Source organism: Adiantum capillus-veneris, chromosome 20 (assembly GCF_014529385.1).
Source record: "Adiantum capillus-veneris isolate H3 chromosome 20, ASM1452938v2, whole genome shotgun sequence".
NCBI classification, from domain to species: domain Eukaryota; kingdom Viridiplantae; phylum Streptophyta; class Polypodiopsida; order Polypodiales; family Pteridaceae; genus Adiantum; species Adiantum capillus-veneris.
In genome coordinates, this window is record NC_140950.1 from 121,028,922 (window position 1) to 121,042,831 (window position 13,910).

Consider the following 13,910-nt stretch of genomic DNA (forward strand, 5'->3'; position numbering starts at 1 on the left):
GTGGAATGTCGGCCTGTGATGGCTAGCTTTTCCATCAGTTCTTTCACCAAATTGCCTCTGAAACCTGGTCATCTATCTGATATTGTCTCTAGAGGAGTGCCAAAACAGCAGCAGATATGCTCAAAAATGAACTTTGCTACCGCTTGGGCTGTAATGTGAGTGGTGGTTGTTGCTTTTACCCATCAAGTCATGTAGTCTACACCCACTATGATGTACAGTTTACCTGATTGGGCCCTTGTTAAAGGACCGATTGCATCTATTCCCCATTTCTCAAATGAACCATATGAGATGATAGGAGTTTGTGGATCGTAGGTTAATGTGCGATCACTGGCCACTTGACAAGCCTTGCATGTTTTACACCAATGGTGTACATCCCTGTTCAAGCGAGGCCAATAGTGTCCTACTTGTAGATGTTTAGCTATTGAGCTTATATGTGAAGCTAATCAATATGTAGCTTCTCTATATATGGCACCCAGGTCCCCTATATATATACATCATTTCATGTGTGTATTCTACACACTTTGGGGTTCTATTTTTGTGCTTTCTCTCTCTCTCTCAGCATGGTATCAGAGTAGGACGTTTTTGTTTTCAATTTTTCTACTGATTGAAAACGATTTTGCAGAAACTACTCGCGCTAGGAGCCGGAATCGATATGGTCTACAACTTTGCAGAAGAAAGTTTTTTGAATTTTGCATCGATTTTAATTTGAGTTATCAATCGCGGACTGCGTACATGCTTGAAAAGCAGCTTCACTTTTTGTTTTTTATTTTTCTATTGATTGAAAATGATTTTGCAAAAACTACCCGCTGAAGGCACCAGAATCAATATGGTCTACAACTTTTCACAATAAAGTTGTTTCAAATTCTACACCAATTTTGAGTTATCAATTGCGGACTGCGTACATGCCAGAAAAGCAACTTCGCCTTTTGTTTCTGATTTTTCTCCTGATTGATAATGATTTTGCAAAAACTATCTGCGAGAGGCATCGGAATCAATGTGGTCTACAACTTTGCAGAAGAAAGTTTTTTCAAAATCTGCACCGATTTTGAGTTATCGTTCGCGGACTGCGTACATGTGTAAAAAGCAATTTCGCTTCTTGTTTTTTATTATTTTTTTTCTTGATTGAAAATGATTTCGCAGAAACTACCCGTTGAAGGCACGGGAATCGATGTGCTCTCCAACTTTGCAGAAGAAAGTTTTTTGAAATTCTGCACCGATTTTGAGTTATCGTTCGTAGACTGCATACATGCGTGAAAAGCAACTTCGCTTTTTGTGTTTTATTTTTCTCTTGATTGAAAACGATTTTGCAGAAACTACTCACGTGAAGCATTTTCTGATGGATATTTCTCATGCGATGAGTTTATGGTGTTTGACCTTTCTCCGTTCATGAGGGACATCAGATATTGAAAACAAAAATGGCATGTTGAAAGCTGTGTATGCAATAGAGGGAAGTATGCTGTGGAATCCTCTGATGAGAATAAAGATACATGCATAGAAGTAGATACGAAAAGTTTAGAAATTAAGGATCAGCCTCTTTGAGCTATGTTGCAGAATATTTACCACTTGCTGACACTAATGATTGCAAGAAAATCCATGGTGCTCTTGCTGATGCATGTGATGATAACTTTGAAGTAATGTCTATAGATGAGAAACTTTTTTCATATGATAAGGAAGCTCTTGAACTCGGTTATGGGCACCATAGTCCGGCATGCAAAGGTTTTGATATTCATGCAGTTCTAGGCTCTTCTTGGATGCAGTGTATGGATGCGGTTGTTGATGATGAGGATGGTTGGGGATTCAATGAGCCCATGATGGAAGATGACTTGTATATGAGGAGTTATGTCCAAAATGCTCAAGAGAGGTTGCAAAATCTGAAAATTCAGAGAGAGGCTGAGAAAATGTAGCATGTGTTGAGGAAAGCTCATAGCGTTGATGCTCTTGCTGAAGATATTTTGCTTGGTTCAAAGAATAAGCTCATATAAAGTAGAATCACTGATATGGACATGGGGGGTTTGGTGCATCCTTTTGCTGAGGAGACACAGATAGGCATGTATGCAGGTAGGGAAACTATGAAGGCCGATAAGGAAGTAATGCCGGGCGAGAGGGTAATGGTTTATATGCATGTTCAGGAAATAGATGCATCTCTCTACGTTGCTGACATGACATGCTTTTCTCCTCATGGAGCTTGGAGTATGTTAGTGTATCCTTGGGCATATTGCAAGCATTTTGTGTTTGATAAGGGCCAATCTATGCTTTTTGGCAATATGTGTGAACACTACACTTTGTGGCCTTTTGATCCTGGTGGCTAATGACATATGATAGCTGCTAGGCTCCATGTACATACTAGAATTATTGCTTATATTTAGTATGTTATGTCTTATGTACATATCGTATCAACAAGTGCATGATGTTTCCTTATGTAGCTTCTAACCAGGACACCTCATGGAGCATGAATGGAGGCCATTTCTGGTGCTCGTGATCAGATTTTGTATGTCACTGTTGTCTACAAAGGTACTGGGAAGGGAAAACCTGATTACTTGGCAACAATGGATGCCTATTCATAGATCATTTGTAGGTTACCTATCAGCCATTTGGAGGAGGAACTGCACCATACACACTGGAATGCATGCAGTTCCTGCTATGGGGATGCTTATGTTGTGCAACGTCGATTTCTTATTCTCCCGTGTCGCATGTCAAGCATAGTTTATGTTGTTGATACTCCTAAGAATCCAAAAGTACCCATCCTGCATAAAGTTGTGGAGCCTCAAGAAGTCGTAACAAAGACAGGCATGGCATATCCTCATACATCTCATTGTTTAGCGGATGGAACAATCATGATATCCTGCCCCAATGCCAAGGATAGTAATGCTGAGGGAGCTGGGTTTTTGCTCCTCAATCCGGATTTTGATGTCTAGGGAAGATGGGAGAGACGAGAACACAATCCCCACTTTGGGTATGGTTTTTGGTATCAGCCTCGTTATAAAACAATGATCAACTCATCAGGGGGGGCTCGTTTTGCCTTTACAAAGGGATTCAACCCCCAACATATTGCCGATGGCTTATATGGGTGCCATATCTTTGTTTATGACCGGTCAGATGGCACTTTAAAGTAAAATTTGGATCTTGTAAATAAAAGCATGATATCATTAGAAGTAATATTTTTACATAATCCTAAAAAATCTGTTGGCTACGTGGCATACGCATTGATCAGGACAATGGTTCAGTTCTACAAGACAGATGATGGAACTTGGGATCACCATGTTGCCGTAGCAATCCCAACTTTGAAAATAAAGAATTGGGTGTTGCCTAAAATGCGAGGGATTATCACAGATTGTATGATCTCTTTGGATGATAGATACCTTTACTTTGTGAATTGTCTCCACGGAGGACAATATACTATTGAGGATTTATAGAAGCCACTACTTACAGGGAAGTTGTGGGTAGGTGGTTCCTTCCACCAAGGGAGCAGTGTCTTCAAAATTGAGGAGGATGGAGGTCTCTATGAGACCAATATTCCTAAGTGAAAGGAAATCCATCACAAGGGGCCCCCAAATGATACAGCTCAGCCTTGATGGGAAGCACCTTTATGTGACCAACTCATTGTTCAGTGCTTGGGACAAGTAGTTTTATCCCGAGCTTATTGATCAAGGATCCCATATATTGCAAATTGATTTTGACACAGAGAACGGAGGCTTGTCCATCAATCATGACTTTTTTGTGGACTTTGGGAAAGAGCTAGAGGGGCTAGCTCTTGCGCATGAGGTCCATTACCCTAGTGGAGACTGCAAATGTGCCATCTTAGTGTGTTGATGGGAGGAGGAGCTACGATATAGATGGGCAAGAAAGGAAAGGTGGCAGTATGAAGATGGTTCACCGTCTAACACTGAGGATCAAATTCAAAGACGATCATGTGTATTGTGTCAGATTGAGTCACATGTATGCACACTTGTGGCTTCGACTGAACTTTGAGAACATAAGAGGATGTGGAAGGAGAACAGTTTCATTGTTCCTGAATGCTGATGCTGAGCATGAATGCTCTAGCAGGCTAGAGGGGTTGACAAACTATGTTAGGTTTTTTTTTGTTGAGAAATTCTGAGATCCCAAATTTTCTTGATGCTTGTCATCGGGCATATGGATGATATACATGTGGTGCGTAAATGCTTATTGTAGTTGTTTTTCATCCCAACTCATGTAGACTCAGCACAATCGGAGTTTACATTGGTCGTGCTTCAAGGATTTTTTGGTTTCCATGCGCAAGTTGTATTTGACACCCATATTCAGGGGTGCTTGCAGTGTTTGCACTTCAATTGATTGGCTTATGCCTCAGTTTATTAGGTGCTCTTGGAGTTTTATTTCTTTGGGGGTAAGTATATAGCATGCCACCAGGTCATTAAGGCAACATATGAGTGATTTAAAAGAAGGGGGGAACTGCTTATGAGAGGGGAGCCCTTGAAAAACGAGTTTAGCAATTAGCCATCATGGCAAGCAAAGGGGCAAGCAGTTGGTTCCTTGGGTGAGCGGGAGTGAAATGGTCCGTGGGAAAAAGAAAGCTCATGCTCCCAGCTGTGGGATGAGAGGCCTGTAGAGCAGTGTGTGTGTGTGTGTGTGTGTGTGTGTGTTTGTGTGGGAGTAACCGAGCTGGAGGTGGGTGGTGGTAGCGCTTCTGAGAAGGTTTGTGTGTGAAAGTTACCACCTTGGGGAGGGCATTGGATGTACAATTAATTGGACAGGTTGCAAGCTGATCTGTGATAATTTTCAAGTGCTCCCCTCTTTGATGAGTCGAAATAGGTTTTGCTATGTATCATTAGTAAGCAAGGCCATTGTGGTGATGGGGTGCTTGTGAGAGTTTTTAGCAATAAGGAGTTGTGGTGGCGAGCAAAAGGGTGAGAAATATTGGATTGTGATGTTATTTTCCAAGCAAAATCGCCCATGGCGAATGCAATAGAGAAGAATCCAATCTCCTATTGAGTGAATTGGGGGCTTGATATGGAGTTCTATGTGAAACCATGGCAACAGGTTTTTGAGCAACCAGTAATAGAGTTGCCTATTGAAAGGTCTTTAAAAGAAGGTGAGCCCACCTTAGTATGCCGAAATGCTAAAGGATGCCTATAGCAGTAGGGATTTAATAATTCAAATCCTATAGAAGAGGTTCTTGTAAAATGGGCCTACCTTACCAACAGAGGTAGGGTGTCTTTTTTATACGGATGTCTATCTATTTTTCATGTTGGATATGTCCAATCAATGAGTGGGTCGAATTATAGAGTGGCATGGTTTGCTCTACCAAAAATTATGTCAGTGTCAAGCTAAAGGTGGAGTGCGGTTGCTTGTGCACTCTTCCTTTGGACAAAGAGGGTTGTTGTGTGTTGCTACAGTACATGCAGCATCAGTTCCCAACCCTCTTTGCCCAAATTGTTTATTCACGTTTTATTTCGCGGTATAGAGTTTGGTACAGACGCTGATATAGCCATCAGAATAGTCATCCGTATTGTAAAATACCATACGAACACATATACAAGCGGTTATTCCGGTGCTCTTTTCATTTCTTATTCCGACGTTTAATATACCGGTGAATATACTGACGACGCGATAACAATGTTTCTAGCGCATTTTAGTTTTAAAACTAGCTTTGACTCATCAGTATCCGCGTCGATTTTTGCACGGTGTGTTGTAGTGTCGCAACAAAAGAGATCCATCATTAGGAGAAATTTCAACTCAATTTTGGGCCCTGTAAGAAACGCCAACTCAGCATAGAGAGAGGTAATTTCAAACAATATGAAATTAATTTTTTGAAATTTTATTTCTCATAGTACATATGTTAAATTTTACTCGATCACTTAAATGCATACTCGTAAAAGATGCCTTTTGAGAGCCTAACTTGAGTGTGCACAAAAAATCATGTCCATAAATCTTAATGAGTGATGTGATGTGCAATGAAACAAAACACATAAGAGATGTTTTCAAAATACAAATAGAATACCACAAATGCATTTGGAACGTCCAAAAACCTTAGTATAACACTTTAAAACGCTCAAATATGACATCTCTAGCTCAAGATATAGCCTTTTTAAGCCTAGGGCCTACAGAGCTCAGAATGAAGCGAATAGACGCTTAAGACACCCCTTATGGACATCTATTCGCTTGATTTAGACCCCTTCATAGTATTAAATAGTACATATCAATCGCTATCGAGTATGATCCATTCAAATTTGAATTGCGAGTAGCTCATTAAAAGGTGATTGATGCTTATGCGAGATGTACACATACAAGTACCTCACTTTATAGGATTGCAACATCGGGTCATAAAAATGTGTTTGACGCTGATGCAAGATGTCACTATCAAGTTCCGGTGATAGTAACAATTCCACCTAAATGGTTTTCATAGACAATTTAAAAAATGAGAAAAAAGCCTTTCTCTACGTAACATTAGCCTTCTTTCTATTGGATGAGGAGCATTTTCTCACTAGAGCTAAAAGGCTTGAAAATGAGCCCATTTCTTTTTAGTGCTTTAAATTTGAACTTTTTGCCTTCTTAGCGCCCTCAATTAAAAGGGATGTTGCATGCTTATTGTATCCTTTGACACACAAGGAATCAAAACTAGAACGCTACCAAGTTGCTAGAGTGGCCTCCATCCTTCGTTTCCTTTTCTAGATCAATATCATCAAATGTCTCGGCATGTTTAATTGCTTCATGCAATGTTTTGTATAGTGATACTTAATGGGAAGCTTGTATTCTTGTTGCAGACCTTGAACAAAACCCCATTGTTTCTAGAATTCATTTAGATAATCCAAAATTAGTGTAATATCCCTGTACTTGGATATATAATCTATGACAGATATGCTACCTATGCAACAGCTGTCCCATGCTATCCTTTTTATTTGATTGCTTGTTGTCTACCAAGAGCTCCTTGCACATAACCAGTTTGAACTCATCCCAAGACTTTGGCCTAGCCTCAAGCAGAAAAGGCATCCACCACTTGTAGGATTTTCCTTTTAGAGATAAACTAGTATCTATGTTGTTGCTTGATCTAAGGTACCTCTCTATTCGTGAATGTCGTGCCACTTGTATAAGAAGTTCAAAATTGCATCCTTATTGTGTTCTCATTTGTCACCCTTAAACTTTGGGAAAGTTACATTCTTGAGTTGAAAACCCATACCTGTATCTGTATGCTTGTATTTCAAAGTGGACTGTGAGATAACATTGTGCCTACCCATTCTGGTCTCTCTCTCTCTCTCTCTCCAAAACGTGGTAAAAAGGCGTGGTAAACGTTTTGAGATTTTCATAGTGAGTGTTGTGACACACAATCCGGGTCCGATGCTGGCACTTTCTTTTTTCCAACACTGATTTGCCTCATGATTTGTGCTTAGGTACCATCAATACCACTAGCCTAGTTCCACCCTCTTCCATGTCACTTAGTGTCGTGGGAGATGAGTTCACAACAATTCATATGATGTGGTTGAGCATCTACTTAATAGTTCATTGAAGAATATGTACTGAATGTGAGATAGTGATATCTCTATAAAGGGGTTTCTTGATAGCAACTACCATGGTTTCTTGCTATTAAGAATCTAATTTTTATGCCATAATAGTAGATGATCAAAATATGGTTCATATTTTCATTTTACAAAAAGGTGCTATATATAGTATTTGAAAGATTAGAAACATGAAGCTATTGGAAAATCACACTTGTGAAGAGGAAAATTACCACAAAGGGCCTGAGAATTATATTAAGTAGGGACAAAAAGATACAAGATACAAAACCCCGCGGGCTTGCTGTTGGTTCAAGATTACATTCCAATTTACATTCTGACTTCCTAGGGGACTATAATCAACTTTACATTTGAATTTGTTACAAAATCGAGGGGACTGCGGGTTATCACGGACTACCTCCCTGACTGCTTCCCCCTGGAAATGCATTGATTACTTCTTGCAAATGGTTAAGAAGCCTGATTCCATTGTTGAGCTGTCTTCTTCAGCCTTGCATTCATCTATTGTTTTTTGCAGGTGAGAGTAGGAACCATCAAGCAAAATCTCTTGATGTTTATTGATGTTTACACTGTTGTAGTTGTTGAGAGAGAGAGAGAGAGAGAGCATAGAAATAGGACCCCAAAGTGTGTAGAATACACACATGAGATGATGTATATATAGAGGGGACCTGGGTGCCATATATAGAGAAGCCATATATTGAGTAGCTTCACATATAAGCTCAACATTCCCGCTCAAATAAGGGTCCCTACCTGTGGATGAAAAAACCCTTGGGGGATCAAGGGAAAAACCCACAACTCTATATACACCCACCGTTATATTATAAAAATCATTGAATGTACAAATGTTCATGAGGAGCTACCTCACTCCTTTTACAGTGAATATTTTATGAGGAACTACATCACTCCTTTTACAATGAATGTTTGATGAGGAGTTACATTACTCCTATTCTATCAAATACAATAATGAATACAAAGGTTCAATAAAGAGGTGTAAACGCTATCAATTAGCTCGTAATCAGAAGTGTCTCCATGAATCTGCTATGTAGCTTGTCATCACCATCCCATCACCAAACATATCTTCATGTTGTCATCAATATGACATCAGCAAACATGTCTTCATAAATCTTTTATTGTCACCAAGTTTGTCTTAATGAAATCAATTTTTTTATCAATCCTACATAGATCATAGACTCAAAAAACATAGTCATGAAAATTATTAGCATCATTAGTGAAATAAATACGTTCACAATGCCATAAGAGATGGTTCGCAACGCCACTCTTTTGATGACATATATACGCACGACAACATATGTGGACATAGCGTATGAACATAAAAAGTACAAGATACATGATACGTGATGCAAATGATATGTGTATATACTACATAAAACGACATTTATCAACATAGTGATATCAATGAGTATCATCAAAGTATTAACAAAATATCATCATTGTATCAATAAAAATGAATAAATCATCATGGTATCAACGAAAAGCATCATAGAATAATCATTGTATCAACGAAACAACATTATGGTATCACCGAGAATAACCATGATATCAATGAAACAACATCATGATATCACCGAGAATAACCATGGTATCAAGGAAAAAACATCATGGTATCACCGCGAATAACCATGGTATCAACGAAACATCATCGTGGTATCAACAAAAATCACCATGGAATCAACGAAATATCATCATGGCATCACCGAGAATAGCCATGGTATCAACGAAATATTATCATGGCATCACCGAGAATAACCATGGTATCAATGAAAATCACAATGACCAAAGTACTAACAAAACATCATCATGATACCATCAAAATCACTATGGTATCAATGAGAAATTATCAATAAAACATCGTAAACTATATCTCTAGAAGAATAATTATATGAGAATCAATGAACGAGTATATCATATAACTGGCTTCTGCAGCAAAGTTACGTCAGTAAACAAAGATAGGATTGATGAAGAAAAAATATAATTGAGAAGTTTTCAATTATGAGAAAATTCAAAAGCAGAAAATAAAAATTTCTTTTCAAACATATTCACAGTCTGAGAACGATAACCCAAAATCGATGCAAAATTTAGAGAAACTTTCTTCTGCAAAGTTGTAGACCACATCTATTCTGATGGATGTGTCCGAGAACGATAACTCATTTGAAAAAACTTTCTTCTGCAAAGTTGTAGACCACATCTATTTCCTTGTCTCTTGCAAGTAGTTTCTGCAAAATCGTTTTCAATCAGGAGAAAAATCGAAAACAAAAACCGAAAGTTGCTTTTCGGACATCTACGCAGTCCGAGAACGATAACTCAAAATCGATGCAAAATTTGAAAAACTTCCTTCTGCAAAGTTGTAGACCACATCGATTCCATTGTGTCTTCCGGGTTGTTTCTACAAAATTCCTTTCAATCAGGAGAAAAATCGAAAACAAAAACCGAAAGTTGCTTTTCGGACATGTATGCAGTCCGAGAACAATAACTCAAAATCGGTGCAGAATTTGAAAAAACTTCTATTTGCAAAGTTGTAGACCACATCGATTTTGTACTCTATCGCGTGTAGTTTCTGCAAAATCATTTTCAATCAGGAGAAAAATAAAAATCAAAAACCGAAAGTTGCTTTTGGCATCTACACAGTCCGAGAACGATAGCTCAAAATCGATGCAGAATTTTAGAAAACTTTTTTCTGCAAAGTTGTAGACCACATTGATTCCGTTGTCCTTAGCGAGAAGTTTGTGCAAAATCATTTTCAATCAAGAGAAAAATTGAAACATAAACCAAAAGTTGCTTTTTAGACATCTACGCAGTCCGAGAACGATAACTCAAAATCGGTGCAAAATTTGAAAAAACTTCCTTTTGCAAAGTTCTAGACCACATCGATTCCGTTGTCTGGCACGGGTTGTTTCTGTAAAATTCTTTTCAATCAGGAGAAAAATAGAAAACAAAAGTTACTTTTCGAACATGTACGTAGTGCGAGAACGATAACTCAAAATCGATGCAGAAATTGAAAAAACTTCTCTCTACAAAGTTGTAAACCACATCGATTCCGGTGCCACTCGCGGGTAGTTTCTGCAAAATCATTTTCAATTAATAGAATAATAAAAAACAAGAAACAGAAGTTGCTTTTCAGGTACGCAGTCCGCGAACGATAACTCAAAATTGGTGCAGAGTTTGAAAAAACTTTCTTTTGCAAAGTTGTAGACCACATCGATTCCGACGTGGCTCTGTCCGAGAATGACAACTCATTTGAAAAAACTTTCTTCTGCAAAGTTGTAGACCACATCGATTTCGTTGTCTTTTGCAGGTAGTTCTGCAAAATTGTTTTTAATCAGGAGAAAAATCGAAAACAAAAACCGAAAAATTCTTTTCGGACATCTACGCAGTTCGAGAACGATAACTCAAAATCGGTGCAAAATTTGAAAAACCTTCCTTTTGCAAAGTTATAGACCACATCGATTCCATCGTCTCACATGGGTTGTTTCTACAAAATTCTTTTCAATCAGGAGAAAAATCGAAAACAAAAATCGAAAGTTGCTTTTCGGACATGTACGCAGTGTGAGAACGATAACTCAAAATCCGTGCAGAATTTGAAAAAACTTCTTTCTGCAAAAATGTAGACCACATCGATTCGGTTGTCCTTCACGAGTAGTTTATGCAAAATCGTTTTCAATCAGGAGAAAAGTTGAAAACAAAAATCAAAAGTTGCTTTTCGGACATCTACGCAGTCCGAGAGAACGATAACTCAAAATTGATGCAGAATTTGAAAAAACTTTCATCTGCAAAGTTGTAGACCACATCGATTCCGTTGTCTTTACGCGTAGTTTTTGCAAAATCATTTTCAATCAGGAGAAAAATCAAAAACAAAAACCAAAAGTTGCTTTTCGAACATCGACACAGTTCGAGAACAATAACTCAAAATCGGTGTAAAATTTGAAAAAACATTCTTCTGCAAAATTGTAAACCACATTGATTCCGTTGTCCAAATTGAGTTTTTTCTGTAAAATTCTTTTCAATCAGGAGAAAAATCAAAAACAAAAACCGAAAGTTACTTTTCGGACATGTACGCAGTCCGAGAACGATAACTCAAAATTGGTGCAGAATTTGAAAAAACTTCTTTTTGCAAAGTTATAAACCACATCGATTCCGGTGCTTTTCGGGAATAGTTTCTGCAAAATCGTTTTCAATTAATAGAATAATCAAAAACAAAAAACGGAAGTTGCTTTTCAAGCATGTACGCACTTCGCAAACGATAACTCAAAATTGGTGCAGAATTGAAAAAAAATTCTTCTGCAAAGTTGTAGACCACATTGATTCCAGAGCTTCTCTCCCATAGTTTTTGCAAAATCGTTTTCAATCAGAAAAAAAATTGAAAACAGAAACGTACTGCTCTGATACCATGTTGAGAGAGAGAGAGAGAGAGAGCACATAAATAGAACCCCGAAGTGTGTAGAATACACACATGAGATGATGTATATATAGAGGGGACCTGGGTGCCATATATAGAGAAGCCATATATTGAGTAGCTTCACTTATAAGCTCAGCAGTAGTATCCCATGCAGTCCATGAGAACTTTATAGTTTGCTTGGTAAATTCTGCACTATCCAACTTTAGGTGATTTACCTGCACAAAAAAGTGGGAGAACAATACTCTCAGACTTTTAGTCTGGTAAGCCTCATAAAAAAAACAACTATTCCGTTCTTTCCAGATGATCCAAAAAAATTCGTCTTTGATCCTGCTCCATACTACTGAAAAGAGCGCTACTAAGTCTCCTAGCATGAGTTGTTTCCAATTGGGGGTGTACCCTAGCCCACTCACGATAGGGGCTAGTATTTCTTTGTTAGCTGGACAGTTAATGAAGAGGTGTGGATGTCTTCCTCATTCCCGTTACATCTCTTGCAGTGCCCATCCCCCATGCCTGCATGTCTCATTCTGTAGCCCATCCATACTTCTTTGTGCATGATGAGCCATAGTAGTACCGATTGTTTAGCCGATGTATTTTTATGCCAAAGGTTTTTAAATTTGAAGTTCCACTATCTTTTGTCAAGGGATAGGTGCCATTTTCTATTGAGAGTGACATGGATAGATTATTTTAGGGTTGGTGGGTGGTTGAGAGGGTTGGCGAGGGGCCCCCCTCCTACCCAGTATAGTGCCTTGGATGATTGGTTAGGCTACTCAGAGAGCGCCCACTCCTTCTCTTTCAGGAATGTGGCAATCCTAGACTAGATAAGGGTGAGCTCCCATGGTTGCAGGTGATACCTTCCTAGGAGTTCAATTTCATTCTTCCACCTGTGCTTAGTTGTATTCCATACATCTTTCCAAGTGATAATACCTTTATTGTGGAGTCTTTTTGCTGACCTTAGTTGTCTCTGGTTCAGATGGGGAATAGGGGGGAGGGACCACCACATTGATTTAGAAGACCTAATATGTTTGCTATATTTTGATTCCCAGTTGGTTCTAATTAAGATTTTGTATCTGTTCCAAGTATTCCACAGAGATTTAATCAGGTCTTACCCCTTAGATACAACTTCTAGGGTTTCAAAGGATATCCTAAACCAGGGTATGTTAGTCGTTCCCTGATTCCCTCTAAAATGGAATTTATGGATTTCCCAAAATAATAACGAGGACCATTCTTCATCATGATGCTCCATTGCTCTGAGGATGAGCTTTATAGCTAGTTTGTCTGCCCATAATTTGAAGTTGGTGAGGCAAGTCCCCCTTGATCTTTAGGAAGACAGCAAACTTCCCAGCTAACTTTAGCTAGCCCTTTTTTATGGGGGTCCCCCGACCATAGAAAGTTCCTGCAGATTCTAGTTAGGTTTTTTTATTAACATTCGGGGGGTCTCCAACATGAGAGAAAGAAGAGAACATACCTAGAGATGTAGTTCTTTATAACTACTATCCTACTAGCCAAGTTAGCTTGAGAACCCAACCATCTGTTGATCTTGTTGTGGAATCTGTGCATGACCCACTGCCACCTTTAAGCCATTGTGATCTTGAATCCAAAGGGGATCCCTAGCAGTATGAAAACGACTGCATCCTGGATGATTGTGCATCCATGCTCTTCCACCCACCTAGGCAGAGGGGACCTAGAGGCTCTAATCCCTATTTTGGAGTGGTTGATTCTGGACCTTGAGGCTGTGCACAAGGTATTGATACATTTCCAAAAGTCTTTTAGAGAGGTATTGTCATTTTTCATAATTCCATTAGCGTCGTCAACAGCAAATTGAGAGTGACACTACTGCTTCCCGTTAGGCAGCTTGATTCCTCTGAAGCTACCTTGAATTTGTTCTTTTACAACCACATTAGGGAGTCAACTGATGTGGAAAATAGAAGAGGAGCCAGAGGACATCCCTATTTGACCGATCTACCCAGGGGGAACGCTTTTCAAAATCCATTGCTAATTGCTACTCAGGCTTG

General features: G+C 38.8%; 1 pseudogene; it reads left to right on the forward strand.

Annotated features, from left to right (window-relative positions):
* The first annotated feature begins 2,453 nt into the window (after nucleotides 1-2,453).
* LOC147433179 (selenium-binding protein 3 pseudogene) lies at nucleotides 2,454-2,915 on the forward strand (annotated as a pseudogene).
* Nucleotides 2,916-13,910: the final 10,995 nt, after the last annotated feature.